Genomic DNA, 21,108 nt, shown 5'->3' with positions numbered 1-21,108 from the left:
GATGACACATCTTTTAAAGAATCCTCTTAGGTGAGGGAAAGAAGGCAGGGGTTCTGAGATTTTAGAATCTCTGAAGACACTAAAGAATTATATAGTAAAGAGCAGAAATCACTCTGGAAGAATAATGTCATGAATAATACGTCAGCCAATAAAAATTACTCAGGAGATTTAGGCAGAAAGTTTAAAATTCATTTTCCATCAAGCTAAATTAAGGCAGGGGTTGAGAAAATTTTAAATAATTGATGAAATGATAAAATGTATTTGTTAATGGAAAAACAACATTCATTAAAAACACTTAAAATATTTCGAAAAAATAAGCCTAACTACTGACATAACTATTTTGAGTTTTCCCGTGACCTTGCACATCTATCCACATTTTATGTAGTTGACATCAGAGTACATACCTGCTCCTTTACTTCTGGCTATTTTCATTTAATAGTATTGACATGATTTTCAATGACTTTGCATAATTTTCATGTCCATCCTTTTAAATAGCAACATGACATTAATATGGTTCTGTGCTTTTATTTAATGAGACATCCCTCTAAAAATGAATATTGAAATTGGTAATTTTTCCTCTGATTGCTGGCACTGAAATTTGCATTTTCGCTTGTATATGTCTTTTGGCTTCTATTGATTTATTTCTTAGGGTAAAACACTGTAGGAGTTAAATTACCAAGTAAAAGGACATGAAATTCTTCATGGTTTTTGCTGTATGTTGACGTCTTGCTTTCCAAGGGGATTGTAGCTCTGTACTTCATTAGCAATGAATGGATATACCTCACCATGATCTCGGCAGCGCTGGATATTGGAGCTTTATATTTCGTGCTCTTTTAGTAGTTATTGCGTCATCTCAAACAGCAGGGTACCTTAAATAACATTCAGCATACTCTCATTTTTATAGATAACTCAGAGATACAGAGAAGTTATGGGACTCTCAGAGTCTCCTTGTGGCAGAGCTGGGTCTATAATCCAGATCTTTTCACTCATCTTTTGCTTTTGTAAAATTGGCTTTCAAGTACTGTTATCTCTTAATTTTAACAACTTTTATTTATGAACTGTTAGCAGGCAAAATTACTTGAGGTTGAATCTTGACAGTTCAAAACTGTTCTGTGAAACTGAAACACAGGAATGATCTAGCTGCCTTGACCATGTTGATTGGAAAGAAAGGGAATAGCTCTGTGGGAAGTGTTTACAGAGATACAAGACGGGATAGATCCTGGTTATAATCTTGTTTAGCCACTGACCTTGGGCAACTGAGTTAACCTCTCTTTTCCCCTTGGTTTCCCTCTGCAGAACTAAGGATTAATACTACCTGTCTTTCTGGATTGTTGTGCAGATTAATCAGTAAATGATTGCTGCTAGTAAGTTTTTGTGGGCCATTAATAACTGAATGGGGAATGTGGTGAATGGACCATCAACAGATATTTAAAGGGTAAAAACAAGAAGAGGTCAGAGGAGTTATTTAGTAGATTAGAAGTAAACACTGGGAGATTTTATAAGGGAAAGTACTCTGTAAATGAAAATGTGCCGTAACTAAGGAAATAAAATGATAAGGAAATAAAATGCTGAGGTCCATTTGCACGGTCAGTTCCTTGTCTTCCCATGTCGCCTCTGATTTCGTGAGGCAGAAGGAAGATGTCTCAGAAAAGCCTTCAGAACATGAGGCCAAAGGGAGCCCATGGGCTATGGATAAAGTTGGGATCTCACAGGGAAGGCCCAGAATAGCTCAGTTACCCTTGCTGCCTTATGGTGCTGAAGAATGAGAGATGATGTGAAATTACACTCTACCACTTGGCTCAATGGAAGCCTTTCACCTGAAAAAAGTGCTGCTAGCAACTGCTGCCAGATGACCTAGCAGAGTGGAGGCAAGGGTTACATCAGTCTAGGGCTTTTGTCATAATAAGGCATCCAACTTTCACTGGCATGAGTCCTTACAGATCTTGGCAGGCCCTTCAAGTTCAGTGAACCTCTAATTCATTTCCAAACTTTCTGCTCGACACTACCTCAATGATTGGAAACCATCTGATCATCCCACCAGCTTCCCTTATTCTTCAGCAGGCTAATCTGTTTCTACTACAAGGCCAAGCATTCCTTCTGTCCTCATGCCATCCCTATAAGGTTGTAAATGTTATCCCATTTTGCAGATGGGGAACCTGAGGCTAAGGTGGGTTATCTTACCCAACATCACTTAATAGATAAGCCCAGAGAGGTTAAGAAATCCACTCAGGTTCACTTGGCTAGTCAACCTGGGTTGGCTGATCCCAAAGTGTGAGCCCTTTTCTGTTACCACTCTGTGCTGTTAAGAGTAGGCTTTTGAAGCAACTGGTAAGCTTGCACTTTAGGCTTGAACTAAAAAACACAGTAGTTTTTAGCAGTCTCATTTGGAAGTTGAGTAGCTGTTTGACCATATGCTGTTATTTGAAAGATGTATTTAAGTCCTACTAGTCTTGAATCTCACCCTGACCTACCAGCTGCAGGACCTGAGAATTTCCTATTGGTTCAGAGATGATGGGTCCTGGTTAATTTGGACATAGGCCACCTGGCAGGTGTAACACCCAGTTATTAATACAAAGTGATTTATGAGGTAAGCTAGCACAGCACATGGTCATAAGAAGATAGAGCTCAAACTAGGTACAGTCAAGCTTGGAAATGTAATATACCATGTAAAGATAACAAGCAGCTGGGAAGAACCAGTTTTGAATTCCCTACCTTTGATAAGTTGTTTAACTCTTGAGCCTTGATTTTTCTCTTCTATAAAATGGGTATAATAATAATATACCCCATGGTGGTTGTGCATATGCACTCTGTGATAAAGCTTGGACCATTCTTTTTTTTTTTTTTAATTTTTTTTTTTAATGTTTATTTTTGAGAGAGAGAGAGAAAGAGAAAAAGAGAAACAGAATGCAAGCGAGAGAGGGGCAGAGAGTGAAGGAGACAGAATCTGAAACAGGCTCGAGGCTCTGAGCTGTCAGCACAGAGTCCAACAGGGGTCTCGAACTCACAAACTGTGAGACCATGACCCGAGCCCAAGTGGGACGCTCAACCCACTGAGCCACCCAGGCGCCCCAAGTGTGGACTAGTCTTAACACAGTCCTGGACTGTAGACAACTTTCAACAAATAAGGTAGAGGAAGACAACAGAGCCAGAGGCAAAATATCCAAAAATCAGAAGGGACTGGCACCATGGATTTAAAGAATGATCAAGATTGTAAGAGGGAGCACCAAAGAGTGTTAAGAGTAGAAACCAAAAACAAGCCTCCCTTACTGGACTGAACCCTAGGACTTTTAGAGCCCTCAGAGCTCCTGGCTTCTAATTTGAGAGAAGGGGAAACTGAGGTTGGAGAGCACATGAATTACCCAGGGTCACTGAGATAATAAATGGCCACATGGGGACTAGAACTTGAATGGGGAGGGGGGTTGAACTAACATGTATTATTTGTGTATATACCTGTTCTTCATCCCCAAATTACATATATCATTTATGCAGTCTTCACAATAAGTGATGAGGTAGCTTCTATTACTTATGAGCAAGCTAGTATTAGCTTCTTTTGTACTTATGAGGAAACTGAGACTTGAAGTTCACTCATCTATGATTATGATCACAGCAACTAGGAGATAACCTCAAGATTTGAACTTGAGGCCATCAGATTCCATTTTCTAAGCGTGTCCTCTTGTCTTTCTCTATTCCCAATCTGGGGCTTAGGATCCCTGCTGGAGGGACCATATCCTGGGTGAAATGGTGGTTCTTTGATTAACTGCCTCCCTTAACACATACACTCACACATGTGGAGGCTGAGGGTCTAAGGTGGGTGTATGTCACGTTAAAACCGCCTCTGTATGTGAGCTGGCTGGTGGGAGGGTGTTGTGAGGTGGAGAAGCATTCTTACCATTTGGTGTAGACAATTTTGATGGCAGTAACTTACAAGAAAGTAAATATAAAGAATACTGAAGATGCAGCCAGACACATAAACTCCAAGGGATGTCTAAATTATGTTGTGACATTAGCATTTCATTGCACTCATTCAGTCCTTGAAATGAATAGCCACTGACTGGAGCCTGAAAATCTTTACTTTTGTGGGCAGATCTTTCCCACTTAGTAGCACTTGAATTAAAAAACACCAGTATATTCTGACAGCTGCTGCTGTTGCCCTGTTAGCCCCTTTCCTCTGAAATCTCTGCCATGGGTTGGAGAATGAAACTTTAAATTTCCATCTCTGCCACCCTGAGGGAGGCACCAGAATCCTGTTTTTCACTTGTCCCAAGTCTGGTGGATCAGACACCCCAGTTCTCCATCTCCCAAAACACCCACCCTTCTCCCTACCCAGCTGCCACCTGTGGGGCTGTCTTCAAGGGAACCAGCCCAGGGTCAGGGAGACATGTGGCTTCTTATTGCCAGGGACTGCAGAGTTGTGGGAAAGAGAGACGGATACATCTTTCTCAAAAAAATTCTTTTTAAAGTAATAGTTAAATCCTATTGTCCCATTACTATGTGAGGTCAGATATGCTACAGGTAATGTCACCAATGAATAGCCTTTGGTGAGCTGAACTAGGAACCTAGCCACTCAACCATTATAGCATTTTCTTTTCCTTCTTGGCACAAATGCCTGCTGATCACAGACGTGGCTTAAAAATAAACTTGCCGACTATAAAATACTTGCTAGTTACAATGCTATTATTTTTATTGGTAGTAAATTCTGAACCACTGATGTGCCTAAAGGTACATTTTGTGAGGCATTGGGCCATGTGTGTGTGGTCTTCCTTCGCTTTGCCCCTGTGTTCTTCCAACCTGTGCCTCTTTGATATTCTTAAGTGTTCTTCACCGTCCACTCGATTTCATCCCTGCTGTCCTCACCTTTTCAGGATATTTTTGGTACTTCTTGATTATGGCGTATGCGTGTTGCACATTCATGGTTGTTCTGTAATTGTTCACTCGTCTCTTTCTTACTAGACAACAGCATGTGCCTTATGGGAGCTCTTTGTATACCCAGTTCTGAGTATAGGGCCTACGACATAGTGCCCAGAAGTGGTTGTTGAATCGTGGAGTGAGTGCATGAACAGAAAGATGCAAGACTTTTTTTCTGCCTGGACTTGTGGCTTAAACTTTAAAATTCTGTAGTTCTGTATGCGCAGTGTCTTTCCCCTCCCTTCCTTTTCTTTCTCTTCCTCCTCAAAGTATTTATAACAACTGGTTGGCTATTGTTAATGATCCTTCTATACTGTGCAGAAATATTTAGAAAGGTTTTGCTGTTGTTTCGTTTCCTATTAAAATTAGACAGAGTTCTTGGGTGGCCTATTCTTTCAGCCAGAAGTTTACATAGAATGGTCTAGTCTATCAGAATCCCTTTTAGCACAGCGCCAATGCCGATGCCATGAACTTTTCATTATGACTTTTCCTTGGTCTTGGTGGTTATGTAATAGCTTTTAGCTTCAGTTTCTCTAGGCCTGAGAAGAAGAATGAAAATGTTCCCAAGGAAAATCTTAAGAAGGTTATTCACATTTGCAGGAGCATTGTATTAGACATGGTTGTAACAGAGTGTGGCTATAACAAACATCACAGATAATAGATGTGTAAATTGATTTTGCTTCTTTCAGAAGAATCCCATTGGGAGACTAAGTCCCTTTTCCAGTGATCTTGCTATTGGCCCAGAGTTTTGGAGCTGGTCTTTAGGAGAAATTTTCACAGTCTGGGTGGGTTATTTATTTTATTCTTATAATACATTGTATACATGTTCATGCCTGATAACTTAGAAAATAGAGATAAGTGAAAGAAGAAAACAAAATTACCCATGACCAGAGATAACCACCGTTAACATTTTAGTGTGAATCTTTATAGAATGTTTTCTGTTGGTATTTACACACACACACCTTTTACCAAAATAGCAATTTATATTAGTACTGTTTTATAGTGTCTTTTCAACTTAAAGTATCACAAATAACTCTCCACGTCAATAAATATGACTAAAACACTTTTTCCCAAAAAAGAATATTTTCTATATAAATACAACGCACATATAGTATAAAAATTCAAGTGTTTGATGTATGCAAAGTAGAAAATATACATCCCTCTGTAATCCAGTCTTCAGAGTAATTACTATTTGGTTATGGAATTTGAGAGAAATTTTTCCACCTTCTATTTCTGTTTTGAATATTCTCAATAGCAGCAAATATTCACCCTTTAAGGGCTTTTTGTTTAATGACTATTTTTAAAAATTAATAGAACTGTGCATATTATCCTGTAACTTAAAAAAAAATTAACACATCGTGCTCTTCATTAGCATAGCCTTCTGCTGTGTGTGTGCGTGCTCTCTGGTTTATTTAGCCAGATCTCTGTTACTGGACACCTAAGATGTCTTCATTTTCCTTTTTTTTTTTTTTTTCTTTTTAGTTTAGAGAGAGAGTGTATGAGCGTGAGTTAGGGAGAGGGGCAGGCGGGGGGGGGGGGTGGTGCGGTGAATCTTAAGCAGGCTCCACACTCAGCAAGGAGCCCAACACAAGTCTCTGTCCCATGACGCTGGGATCATGTCCTGAGCCAAAATCAGGAGTTAGATGCTCAATGGACTGAGCCACCCAGGTGCCCTGGTCTTCATTCTTTTATTATCTGGACTGATGCAATAAACATCCTACCTGCTCTCTCTTTGCAAACATCCTTAAGTTATATTTGTATAACTTAAGTTATATTTGTATAATTCTAGCAGTAGAATTGTCACTACAAATGACGCATACCTTAAAAAGTGGTTTTATTATAGATTGTCAAATTTCCCTCTAGTAAGACTATGCTTTCTCCCTAATACTCCACTGTATTTGAAAGTTTGTGTCACATAGTTTGAATGTCTTCAGTGGCAGAAAATCTTCATCCTCTGAGGGCTTCTTAAAAACGACCACAAACTCTTTTCTTCTGATCGTGACAGTTTACACACTCATTGTGAACAAATGTAAATAATGGTACAGTGAATAAAATAAGATCACTGTTATTATCCAGTTATCCGTGATAACTTCTGTTAACTTCTGTTAACTTCTGTTAACAGCTGGCATGTATCCTATTATGTGGTATATGAATGCATGTGTGTGTGCTGAAGTATAAAAAGATGGTATGGTGTAAAGTTAAGAGTATGAGTACTGGATTTTGTCTGTCTGTGTTTAAATCCTGTTCTCAGCATTGTTAATTCTGTGATTTTCAATTTATTCGTCTGTAAAAAAGTTTGTATCTGTGTATTTGCATCTATATTTAGTGTGTCTAATCTACAAGCATTGCTGCGAGGTTAAATTATATAATGGATACTCAATGAGTACAGTTAGTGAATGGTCGGCAAGTGTTACCTGCTCTGTTATGTTACTCAGCATGCCGTGACTTCTTCCTGTCCTGTTGGTGGGTTTCTCTTACTCCCTGGGAGAGCAGAACTTCAGGGAAAGTGGCCTTATGGTCTCTTATGCCATAGTGATCTGCTGGCCTGTGGCCCATTCTGCCTGTGAAGCAGAGGAAAGGGTGAGCACCCTGGCCTCGTGTGGCCACCAGAAACCTGGCCCTGTCTCCTTTACACGCACCGCAGGTCCAGCACACACAGACATCTCCTTAGATTCTGATTACCTCTGAACTACACCCCTGAGGGGCCAGGCCTGCCCTTTTCCTGCCCTTCCGTCTCAGTCTCCTGTCATCTCCCTCCTGTCCTGATCTTTAATCTGGCACACCCCGTCTCCTCCCCAGTGTCGCTGCCCCTCCTTCTGGGAACCATTCCTGTGCACTGGCTCCTCTTTCACAAACTCCAGCACACCAGGCTTCAGCCAGATTATTGATGGCAGATTTCAATTTACTGTTTAAACTCTTACACATAATGATTTCTAGGCACGGTGGTCACATTTAAGGTTTCTGATTTTTTTTTACACAATACAAAATTATTAGGAACTGGAGCTTGTGAAGTGGGTAAGTTGAGATACACATTTGCAATAAAAAATAACAGTGTGACATAATGGCAACAGAATAAAGTCATGGGGATATAATGTGAAACATGGTGACTGTAGTTAACAATACTGTATGCTCTAGTATAGCTACATAGTACAGTGGAATACAGTATTGTGCAATACTGTATGCTATAGGATAGTTATATACAGGTATTACATATTTGATAGTTACCTCGAAGTTCTCATTACAAGAAAAAGAATTTGCAACTATGTGTGGGGACAGATGTTGGCTAGACTTATCGAGGTGATCATTTTGCATTTTATACAAATACCAAATCATTATGTTGTATACCTGAAGCTAATACAATGCTATATGTCAAGTATACCTTAATTAAAAAACAAAACAAAACAAAACATAACAATGGTGTGATATAATTCCCTCTAAAGAAGTCCCTAGCAGTTCCCAATGAAAAAGTTTCAGAAATGATTTGAGCAGGGGAGCCTCATTGGAATGTTTATAGAGATACAGTTTTATTACCACTTAAGAGTCATATCTAATAAGTTTTCGGGGTGCCTGGGTGGCTCAGTTGGTTAAGCGTCTGACTTTGGCTCAGGTCATGATCTCGCAGTCCATGAGTTCAAGTCCCGAGTCTGACTCTGTGCTGACAGCTCAGAGCCTGGAGCCTGCTTTGGATTCTTTGTCTCCCTCTCTCTCTGACCCTCCCGCATTCATGCTCTGTCTCTCTCTATCTCAAAAATAAATAAACATTTAAAAAAAAGTTTTCTAGGAGGCTTTAAGAACAAACAAGATGCTTCTCCCATGATTTACAGAGGAGAATGTGCTAGAAAGTTCCTTAGAGCCTAGAATTCCCTGATTCTTATTGTTTAGAGTTTAATATCAAAGGAGTTTCTTAATCTTTAACTTGCTCACAAAAACCAATACCTGACATCCTGTACTTTTTAGCTTTTGATTCATAATTTGGTTTTCCCAGTTATCATTCTAAAGTCATAATTTATTTAATAGCCTCTATTTTAAGGAATTTATTTAGGGTTTTGCTTTTTTTTCTCCTTAATAGAAGATTGTAGGGTTTCAAAAAGTGCCTGTTTTCTCGTCTGTACTACTGTATTTGCTTCACCCAAACAACAGTTGATTCATGTTTATTATCTACTTGTCCTTTTTTACATTGAAGAATCTTTTTCCCTAAAGTGAATTGCTTTATGTCTAGCTTATATATAAAACATTTTTTCAATAAGGACAAAATTACTTTTAAAGCGCAGTTCAATTTTGATACAGAATTTAGAAGGTTTTTGGGGGAAAAATGAACCCAAACACAGAACAACTGAATATGCTCAAATAAGTAAGATTGGATTTTGTTCCATTAGGAAGGATCGTTAGTGACCTGAGGACATGATGACTAGATCATTTGTGATCTGCGTGAACCTAATTCTCTTTGTTATGGCCAGCCATTTTCTTAAATTACATTAATTATAATGCTTCTAATTTATATGACATCTTTCCTCCAAAGGACTCAAAGTACCTTTGAGTATATTAGATCATTAATGCTTATAATGGTTCAGGGAAGTTGATATGGGCAGATAGTATTGCTGATGTCTTGCTGATGGATGAATGGAGATCCAGAAATGTGGAAGGACAGACTAGGGTCATTGTGAGTCAACGTAAGAACTGGACATTGACTCCACTCTTCTTCCAGCTTTCAGTTCTAAAGCTTCCTGGTTTCTCCTTTTCTGAAGTAATCCCCATCTCTTAAAAAGAAACAGACATGGGCAGGACACATATCACCATTACTTCATCAGCTAAATAGAAAAGGCTGGATAAACACTCTCTAAAAAGGGGGAATCCTTTTGAATTTTACCATATGATAACTGTGTCACTATTTAAAATAAAAATTTGGAAAGGAGTTTGTTGGAAACAAAAATGTCTCCCAACTTTTCCAAACCATCTTATTGAAGACGGAAAACTGAAGCCCCAAATTATTATATATTTGACCCTAGAATGGCATGGTTTTGAATTGCATGGGTCCACTTATATGCAGATTTTTTACAGAACTATAAATTATTTTCTCTTCCTTATGCTTTTCTTAATAACATTTTTCTAGCTTACATCATTGTAAGAATACAGTCTATAATACATATAATACATACTAAACATGTGTTAATCAACTGTTCAAATTATCGCTAAGCCTCCCAGTCAAGAATAAGCTGTTAGTCATTAAAATTTTCAGAGAGTCAAAGTTATGTGCAGATTTTCCACTGCATGGAGGGTTGGCCCTCCAACCCCTGCGTTGTTCAAGGATTAGCTGGTATTGCTAAATCCTAGAGGAGGATCCTTGTCTCCCAGAACATGAAGGGACTTCATCCTCAAAAGATTATTTGCATATATTCTAACTGCCTTCTAAGGGCCAGGTCCTGCTTTGTGATAGGCACTGAAAGTGCAGACGGGAATGAAAGACCGGATCCTTGCCCTTGACATCCAGCCTCTGATTGTCAGTGTGATTTCCCTCTTTTCTTTAGGCAACTGGAGCTCAGAACGCTTCAATATCTCACCCAGGTTTGCACAGATTTGTTAGTGGAGGGCCGAGGATTTAGGGTCATTGTTTTCTATCTGGCTTGACAAGGCAGCTTGTCTTCCTGTGTTAATTCTATGTACCAAAATCTGGGAGCTTCTTCTTATTCTTTGAGATTCTTATTTGTGGAGCGGAGTACTGATTTTATCTCTCTCTCTCTCTCTTTCTCTCTCTGTCTGCAGATAATTGCATGTAACTAGTGACTAGGTATTTTGCCATAGATTGCAGAAGGTACACAAAATATCTCAAAACGAGTATATCTCCGGTGAATTAATATCTTCTCCAAATCTTGCTCATTCTCCTGAATTCCCCTTCCCATTGACATTAGTGTTAACCCGGGCACCGAAAGTGTCTTTCGGACCTCCACTCTGCCTAAAGAAACTGCCAAGGTCCAGCCTGCCATTCTTCTTTCTTGGGATCGTATATGAATAATAACACTCACCATTGTATCACTGAGCACTCACCATTGCCTGACTCTTCACAGGAATTAACTCATTTAATACCCACAATACTCAAGTTGGTTGATGCTGTTATGACCATTTTTACGGATGCAGAGATGGAGACCCAAAGCCTTTTTCCATGAGGTTTCCCACCAGACTGATATTTTGTGGAATGTATTTTACTAACCATTAACTGATGGGATGCAGTCCATTGTGATATTTAAGGCTCTTCATGAACCGGTGTAATCTATCTCTCCAGCCTCACTCCCCTCCATACTTCTCTCTGCTCTCTCCTTAGCTCTTTGGGCTTCTGTCTTGTCATTTTCTCCCTTGCTCCCCCTTCTCTGACCACAGCCATGTTCTGGTCCATGGTGTTCCCACCTTGAACCTTTGTACTTAGTTTCTTTGGTCTGGGGGGTGGTCTCTGTTCAAATGCCACCTCCTAGTTAAGATCTTATTTTTCCTACTTCTGTGTCGTATTATTATTATTCTTCCACTGAAGGCAAGCTCCGTGGGGGTCTGGACTTGTCTTGTTTACCACTGTATTCTCTATACCTACAATAGTTCCTGACACATGGGAGCTTCTCAGAACATGTGCACTGAGAGAACAGATAAATGAATGAAAGCAAGCTCTGTGAGAACAGCGGGCCTGTCTCTTTTGCTCCCTGTCACTGATGGGGTCCCAGACAGTGCTGGATGCGTAGTAAGCACTCAATAAATCTTTGCTAAATAACCGAATATTTGTTCCTGTTGATCCCACTGCTTGCCAGTCTTCTTCCTTTCTTTTGTGAGTTCTTGCTCATTCTTTAAGGCCCAACTCAAAGGTTACCTCTGTTGGGAAACTGCCCTGCCTTCCCACTTGGTAGTTACCCCTTCCTCCCCCTTGTATACTGTGTTCAGACCATGAGCACACATCACTTTAGGGCTTCTTGTCTCCTCTTTTGATTATGAGTCTTCTGAGAGCACACTCCAGTGGAATCTTGAGCTCATAGGGACTCCTTGATAAAAGTTTGGTTTTCTTCACTTACTAGTTGTACTTTCATGAACAAAACATGTTGCTTCCCTGACCTTCAGCCACCTCTTCTCTACAACAAGGGGAAATAGGTACATCCTCAGAAGATATGAGGTGCCATGTAAATGTTAGAGATGATCATTTTATTAACGTCACATCCCTCATCATCTTACATTGCAGTCTCCGAATACATTTCCAGATCCAACCACAGGTTTCTGGATCAGGACATTCATCCTTATACTAAAGTGACTCTTGGTATGGCGTTGAACTTGGTATGGCTTTGAACCTGCTGATACTGCATAGATCACTTCCACTTTGGCTCTCCTATCCCCTCCCAGCCTGCCCGTGTATTGTTTCCTGGAATCTTTTTTTCCAGCTGTCCCCTGGGTTTTCAAATGTCATTTTCCTGGCCCTTCAAGTGGCATGGAGAGTCAGGTCTGCTTCCAGTCTATCACTGCATGCACTAATTCTTGATGTTCCCCCAATGCCCCCCCCCCCCTTCCTTTTGACTGATAAATTTTCATTATTGGTTTTGCGTGAAAGTGTTCAGGGTTCCACTCTGCCTGACCCCTGTGGTCACTTAGTGATTACATGCGCCAGCTGAGGTAATTTATTCACTTTGTTTTGGTGTGAACATGTCCCATGGGTCTTGTAACTGCTGTAATCACTTGACCCTAGTGACTGTTAAGTGCTTTAAACACAGTTATTTTAAATTTATAATTGTTTTCATTAAAAATCCCTTATAGTAACTTAACTGACCTTGCTGTCAACGTGGCATTATGTGCAGGGGGAAGAAATGAAAATATTATGATGCAAATAATATAGTACTCATCAGAGATACGCAGCAAATCATTAGCTCACCCTACACATGTTCACTTGGAGTTGTGCAAGGAAGATGAAGGAGAAGAGGACATAATGGCAGCCTGGCCCACGTAATTCAGTATGGCCAGTCCTGCATGCAGGGCAGGCCATTAGCCTTGGGAGCAGAAAGTGGAGTGGAGTTCAAGGTGAAGTACCAGAAGGCCCATTAATGTATAGACAGCACTTCTCACACCCATGGGTGGCCCCAGTTTATTAATCATTTTTCAGTTAACATGTTTATACTTCTTACTTTGAATCTAATGTCAAGTTTCAGAGAAGTTGCAAGGTACAATGAACTAAAAAAAACTAGGTTGTTTGATGGAAGGCTGCTAGACTGCTGCTGGGCAGAATGTGTTAAGTATGAGATCAAGCGTCTTGATAATCTGGTACTGGAAACTTCTACACTCAGAGTCTCTGGGTGTTTCTGGCCTGACTGAGTTAGTCCTTGTGGAAACTTGAAGGCACATTCCAGAGCTGTGGGTTGAAGGATTCCTTCAAAGACAGTTGGTTAGTAGGCATTTATAGTTTAGCCTAAAACGGGGGTTCATTTCGAAACTCACAGTTAGATCTTGTTGTTTATTCTTGTTGTTTATTTTGATTATTCTTGTTGTTGTTTATCTATTTTATTACTTAGGGAAGGAAACAGGAGTAGTTTGCACTCTTGTTTAGAAATGTTTTAGGTTTTCCAATATGTTATTCCTGATTAGGGCTGCTTCTTGTATGTGAGGGGCTTTTGTACCAAGTGTAAAGAGGTGTCCCCTGGACCTGATGAATTCATGTTTGTTGAATGGCACACAGCTCCTACTCATCTCTTTGGCTGCTGCTCTTGTTCAGTCAACAACTTTTGCAACCATATACGGCAACCTTCAAGTAGTCTTCTGTTTTGATTTGTCAACAATCTTTTTTTTATCACATATCTTTGATTACTGCTCTTATGCTAGCATTTATTTTTATTTGTCACCTTGTGATGTTTTTATATTGTGATATATGCCCTTTTTAGGTACGTATTTTGAAATGGGATATATAGGGCATTTGATTTTAGCACTTGTAATAGTCTGTAAAACACATAATTGTCAAAAAAAATATATATATATAAAGTTCCTTTTGTTAATGTTTATTTTTGAGAGATAGACATAGAGTGTGAGTGGGGTAGTGGCAGAAAGAGAGAGAGGGAGACACAGAATCCAAAGCAGGCTCCAGGCTCTGAGCTGTCAGCACAGAGCCTGATGCGGGGCTTGAACCCACCACCATGAGATCATGACCTGAGCTGAAGTCGGATGCTTAACTGACTGAGCCACCCCTTATATGTAAAGTTCTTAATCAAAGTGTCTCTTTCTAATTTTGAAAATTAGAGGAGATTTTTACAATGCTCCATAAAAGAATTACATGGGGGAAAAAATGACTTTTATTTTTTATTACACTGCCTGTATTTCCTAGCTCTATCCACATCTGGAGTTTGTTTTAAAGCCCTATTTGGTATATCCAAAATGAATAATTAAGCAGCTAACTATCACATGCATTATTGATCTACCAGATTTAGATGTTATTACAACAAGTTTGTGTGCATTATGAAACTGAAATAAACTTTTTTCCTGACTTGTTCCTTATATTCTATTGAAATTTCAGGAGCAGGAAGGAAATAACACATTTTTTATCCTCTTATGGGGTAAAGTTGCAAAATTAAACAGTGTTCTCTCCTTTCTCCCTGCCACTTATATGAATCTTAATTATCCTCTACTTTGAATTTTTCTCCTTGGTTTGAATATAAGGTTGGGAGGTAAATTTTCTTTCTCTTTTGAGAAGACTAAACTCCCCTGTGAGGACAGATATCTGACTGTAAGCCAGACAGCCTGTAAGCCCTCATTTCTCTGTACAATGTTGACAAGGTTGTCTAATGCTTAACCTACTGACTAAATAATTTCATACTACACAGCCAATCACGATTCATTGCCCACAGTGTATCAAAGCCCTGTGGGTTTATCACCTGAATCTGGAATTGCTCCTGGAACAGGAGCAGAGGGCAGTAGTCTTGGTGATGGTGGTGGTGATGGTGATAGTGATGATGATGATGGTGGTGGTGGTGGTGGTGATGATGATGGTGGTGGTCGTGATGATGGTGGTGATGGTGGTGGTGGTGGGGGGGAGGTGGTTGTAGTGGTGGTGGTGGTAATGGTAGTGGTGGTGGTGATGGTGGTGGTGATGGTGATGGTGATGATGGTGGTGGTGGTGATCATGATGATGGTGGTGGTGGTGGTGATTGCGATGGTGGTGGTGGTGGTGGTGGTGCTGATGATGGTGATGATGCTGGTGGTGGTGGTGGTAGTGATTGTGATGATGGTGGTGGTGTTGGTGGTGATGGTGGTGGTGGTGGTGATCATGGTGATGGTGATGATGCTGGTGGTGGTGGTGGTGGTGGTGGTAGTGATTGTGATGGTGATGGTGGTGGTGATGATGGTGGTGGTGGCGATCATGATGATGGTGGTGATGGTGGTGGTGGTGGTGGTAGTGATTGTGATGATGGTGGTGGTGGTGGTGATGATGGTGGTGGTAGTGATCATGATGATGGTGGTAATTGTGGTGGTGATGGTGATGATGGTGGTGGTGGTCGTGGTGATGATGATGGTGGTGGTCGTGATGATGGTGGTGATGATGGTGGTGGTGGGGGGGGAGGTGGTTGTAGTGGTGGTGGTGATGATGCTGGTGGTGGTGGTGGTAGTGATTGTGATGATGGTGGTGGTGTTGGTGGTGATGGTGGTGGTGGTGGTGATCATGATGATGGTGATGATGCTGGTGGTGGTGGTGGTAGTGATTGTGATGGTGGTGGTGGTGGTGATGATGGTGGTGGTGTTGGTGGTGATGGTGGTGGTGGTGGTGATCATGATGATGGTGATGATGCTGGTGGTGGTGGTGGTAGTGATTGTGATGGTGGTGGTGGTGGTGATGATGGTGGTGGTGGTGATCATGATGATGGTGGTGATGGTGGTGGTGATGGTGATGATGGTGGTGGTGGTGGTGGTGATGATGATGGTGGTGGTGGTGATCATGATGATGGTGGTGATGGTGTTGTTGTTGTTGTTGGTGGTGGTGGTGATGGTGTTGTTGTTGGTGGTGGTGATGGTGTTGTTGTTGTTGGTGGTGGTGGTGGTGATGATGGTGGTGGTGGCGATCATGATGATGGTGGTGATGGTGGTGGTGGTGGTGGTAGTGATCATGATGATGGTGGTAATTGTGGTGGTGATGGTGATGATGGTGGTGGTGGTGATTGTGATGCTGGTGGTGGTGGTGGTGCTGATGATGGTGATAATGGTGGTGGTGGTGGTGGTGGTGATGGTGATGATGCTGGTGGTGGTGGTGGTGGTAGTGATTGTGATGATGGTGGTGGTGTTGGTGGTGATGGTGGTGGGGGTGGTGATCATGATGATGGTGGTGGTGGTGGTGATTGCGATGATGGTGGTGGTGGTGGTGGTGCTGATGATGGTGATGACGCTGGTGGTGGTGGTGGTAGTGATTGTGATGATGGTGGTGGTGGTGGTGGTGATGGTGATGATGGTGGCGGTGGTGATCATGATGATGGTGGTGATGGTGTTGGTGGTGGTGGTGGTGGTAGTGATTGTGATGATGGTGGTGGTGGTGATCATGATGATGGTGGTAATTGTGGTGGTGATGGTGATGATGGTGGTGGTGGTGGTGGTGGTGATGATGGTGGCGGTGGTGATCATGATGATGATGGTGATGGTGTTGGTGGTGGTGGTGGTGGTAGTGATTGTGATGATGGTGGTGGTGGTGATCATGATGATGGTGGTAATTGTGGTGGTGGTGGTGGCGAAGGATGAGCACTGCACGTAATTAGTACTGTGTAAGAAGCTGTCATTTATGAGTTTCTTAATTTAGGGAAAGAAAACTGGTATTTTCATTTTCTCATTGCATATTTTCATATTTTTCATTTTATGAATCCTTTCTTCACAGAAAGCCTGGATTCAGAAAGTAATGTAACCACAGAGCCTGAAAATGACTGGTATATGAAGTGACAAATGTATCTTTAAACTTGCATATTTAGCACTCTGGAGGGGAGGAAAGTTGTGATTTTCCTATAAAAATAGGTAGAAACCAAAAATACATGTCTGTCTACATGTTTGTAATGCTGATACAGCTTTTGCTTCTGGATGTTTTGTTCTTTGAGAAGGCCTCGTGAGGGTCAGGGATGGCTACCTTCACGTCTGTGTCCTTGTGCAGCCCTGACTCCAGTGAAAGCCTCCTAACCCAGTGTGCGAGGGACTGGAAAGTACAGTTAGTCAAAAAGTCAGCTAAAGTAGGAACCTGTGACAATGATAAACATGTAGCCAAATATTTTTATTTTAACTTAAAGCACACGGATGCACATGTTGGGGCCAGTCTTCTGCAGTCACACTGAAGCCTTTCCTTTGGATGTGAACGTAGTGATTAGAGGTCGGTCAACACTGTCTCTCTTGGGCAAATCACACGTATAACTTATTATCTTTATCTAACATTCATCATATTTATTGCGTTTTCCATTTTAGTTTACTTATTGGCAAGGAAAAACGTAAAGATCCTTGCAAAACAATCTGAGTACCGAATACTTCTAGATTTTTATGATTCTTTTCCCCTCACTTTTTTTTTAATATTTATTTTTGAGAGAGAGAAAGAGACACAGAGAGAGAGGGAGACACAGAATCTGAAGCAGGCTCCAGGCTCTGAGCTGTCAGCCCAGAGCCCGAGGTGGGGCTCGAACCCACGAACTGTGAGATCATGACCTGAGCCAAAGTCGGACAACTGACTGAACCATCCAGGCGCCCCTCCCCTCACTTTTTAAAGTGCTGTCATTTACTCCTTGAACAGCGGCCAATTTATGCCATTTTTTAATGTTCCTATTTCATCATTTTAAGTAACACATAATTGTATTACGTAATTATAGTAAAAGGTACAGCTGACAGAAACTAGTTTGGGGGAAATGCAGGTGACTCTGGGATGCCACACATGAGAACAGAGGTGCATAGGTGTCACCAGGGATAACCGTGGCTGCCATTAGTCAGTGCACCGTGGGCAGCAGTCACCATGTGTCTCAGAAGGACTGCTGAGTGTCAGTTAAAAGAATGTCTATTATTCCTAGAGATATCTAAAACAGACACTATTAGTAGTTTCTGGTAGTTGCTCTGTAGCTTATAATTCGTCATATACTCTTTTAGTACTTCCTAGATCAAAGTTCTTTTTCTTACCTATGGTTTCTGTGTGCCTTGCAGATACTGAAAAACAAAAAGTTGCAGATATAGCCCACTGATAGGGAACAGGAATCTTTCACAACTCCGTGTTCATGGGTGTGTCTTTCATTTTTATTTTAGTAAGTCAAATGCTTCCAAGACTAAGATTCCATAGTCTAAGGTATTGGGAATATACATGGTTTTACTAAGGTAAATTTGGAAACTCCCTTTCCCTGTACAGGAGGAGAAGGATCAGGAAACTTAATCCAGACAGTTCTTGCTGCCCTGTCTTAATTCTCTTCATCAGGGTGAGCAGGGTTGAACTTTTGGAACAAGCTCCTTCCCCTCACATTAGTACCCTGCTCCATCACCTAAAGAGAGAGAAACATGCCAAATGAGCAAGAACACAGCCCAGACAGACAGGCTCATACTTCAGTGGGGTGACTCCCACTTCTGGACTTGGATAGTTCAGAGTTTCTGCAGGCTGCCTTCTTTATCACATATGCAGCGTGTATGGTGTTCTGCACATCCTTTTCTAAAATTTAACAAAGCTCCTTGATATTACTGGTTTTAAAAATCTCTTTCACCATATATGTACATGTTCGAATCTATCCTTTTTAAAAAATGTGTGCTTGTGGGCATTAGGAAAAGATGCCCAGTGTTCATAATACCATTTGTATATACCCTGGTGTGAAATATAGATGCACACCAACTAACAATAGCTATAAAAATGAAATCTTGCACAAGCTGGGCCCTGCCTTCCCAGTCAGCAGGAACAATGCTTTTGGGGTTGAAAAGAAGCTTTATCACTGGGGAGGTGTGCGTGGGGGGCCCTCAGCTCGAGAAGTGGGGAGGGGGAAGTGCTGCAAATTTTAGTATAATGCATAATGTTGAAAGAAATTTTATCCCATCATAAAGATTAGCAGGCTGTGTAATTCAATTTAAAATTGGTCGGCGTGTCCTGACTATTATAAAGCCTTTCTTTTTTTGTTTTATCACCATTCCATTATTTTAGGTCATACACCAATATAGAATGAAACATGCAGCCAAACCATACAAAGTCTCTTTCTGTGGTTCCACCCATTGGAGAAATTGTTGGTGAACGTAAGAGATTATCTTAAAATGAGTTAAGAAAATGCTTGCTCAATTGAATGCCTCCTTGTTTTCTTTCTTGCTTTTTTTTTAAAAACATAAAATGAATTTCTCTGGGCAAGCAACCATTGAGAGTGAAATTCTTTTAAAAGCATTTGCTGGACACAGGGCTTGGTTCTCAAAACTCCAGCGTTAGCACTTATCTGCAGTATCATGGGCATTACTGTGCCATTGAAAACCAAGATGCAGTAGCTTATGTTAATGCAAGACTGACAGACCCACATCTGATGGCAATTACCCATACTGGGGGGTTAATAAATGTTCTTAGAATTACTGTCTTTATTTTCTTTATTACAAGAAAAATGGGCAGCTTTCTAAGCTCTGCCTCCTGCTTCTTACTCCAGTCTTGGTGACTTGCTAATTAACTGTTTTGGTTCCAGTGTTTCATGGGCTCTGCTGAGTTTAATATTCCTGTTAGGGAAATGTTAAATCCTTTGGCCAAAGTAGTAGAAAAAAATTAAATGAATTCAGCAAACATTTATCCAAGTGCTCTTTAGGAACAAGAAACGAGGAGCTACAGAAATAATAATAGCGAGATTTGGATGCGCCAGATGAATGTCTGAGAAATGAATGCATATTTTTACATTTTTTTTGATCTATCAGTGAGATATCTTAATTTTTATTCATGTTCTTAGGGACTTCCAGCCCTGAAGCACTTTGTTAGGAAGAGTCTTCATGCCCCTTCCAGACTCAGTGGGAAAGATGTTATGATTGATTAGTAATGTCTGCCATGTTGTAGGGTGAGGAGATTCATGGTTTAGTGTCATTGCTCTTTGGTCATGTTCATGATCTCCGTGGTAGACAGAAAATTGCCATAGTGAAACGTATGCCTGCTTTATTTTAACTCTTGATAACCAATCCACACTTTCAAGTATCTCCATTAGAAAGTTCCTGAAATGACTCTCACCTTGGCTTGGTGGGATTTTTAAGTTTCCTTCACATTGTAGACTCTTCTACGTCTGTTGTGGAGGTTCTTGGCATATCTGTGGGGAAAGTTGGAGTCAGTATAGGAAGCAGGCAGTCGGGAAGACAGGAAAACACATGCAACTGTTGTGTCCTGTAGGATTTAGGAAGCAAATTAACCTTGGCTTATGATTCTAATCCATACAGAATTAAGGTTATCTCACCATTCCTACGGGAGTTAACTTATGAAGCTTTTTGCATATCTATTTGAAGAGGAGTTAATAGATCAACTCAGTTTATCCTCTGGTATGTCCTCCAGATCTTGAGCCATGCAGTTTCCCAAGTTTAAGTTCATGTCTTCTCAAAATGACTGCTTATCACAATGTTCCAGGCAGATAGTTAAAAATTGAGTTTCTTGAGGGGTGCTCACGTGACTCACTCGGTTAAGCATCTAATTCTTGATCAGGTCATGATCAGGTCATGATGTCATGGTTTGTCAGATTGAGCCCCACATTGGGCTCTGCACAGAGAGCACAGAACCTGCTTGGGATTCTCCCTTTCACCTTTTCTCTGCCCCTCCCCTGTTTGTGCACTCTCTCTGTCGCTTCTCAGTAAAAAAAAAAAAAAAAAAAAAAAAAATCAAAAAAAATTGAGATTCTTGAAATCTAGCTTAGTCTTCTGAAATCAGATTTTCTCCTGGTAGATCTAAATAATTGGGGTTTTAATGAGCTCTTCTGAGGCTTTACTGCCAGTTCACAGCCACCGTTCTTACTTATGACAGTATCCGTTGTCAAGTTCAGGGATGCTATTCTGCAAGCTCTCATCACCCGTAACAATAAGCTATTCTTTTCCACTCTGACCTGTGTATTTCAGTTACTTCATCTGTAAAAGGGGATAATAGTTCCTACTTCATACAGTTCTTGCAGAATTAAGTAGGTAAATATATATATAGTTATTTAGGATGGTGCCCAACAAAGAATGGGTGTTATATGTGCTGGTTCTAAGCCTCATAATTATCATCCTCATAGGATTTGTTTACAG

At 40.7% G+C, this 21,108-nt stretch overlaps 1 protein-coding gene across 5 annotated transcripts in view; it reads left to right on the top strand.

The window, feature by feature from the left end:
* MPPED2 (metallophosphoesterase domain containing 2) overlaps nt 1-21,108 on the top strand; it is a 176,874-nt gene that overhangs the window by 49,463 nt on the left and 106,303 nt on the right. The window lies entirely within an intron of this gene.

The sequence above is a fragment of the Leopardus geoffroyi genome, chromosome D1 (assembly GCF_018350155.1).
Source record: "Leopardus geoffroyi isolate Oge1 chromosome D1, O.geoffroyi_Oge1_pat1.0, whole genome shotgun sequence".
Classification (NCBI taxonomy): domain Eukaryota; kingdom Metazoa; phylum Chordata; class Mammalia; order Carnivora; family Felidae; genus Leopardus; species Leopardus geoffroyi.
This window is presented reverse-complemented; position numbering and strand designations above follow the sequence as displayed.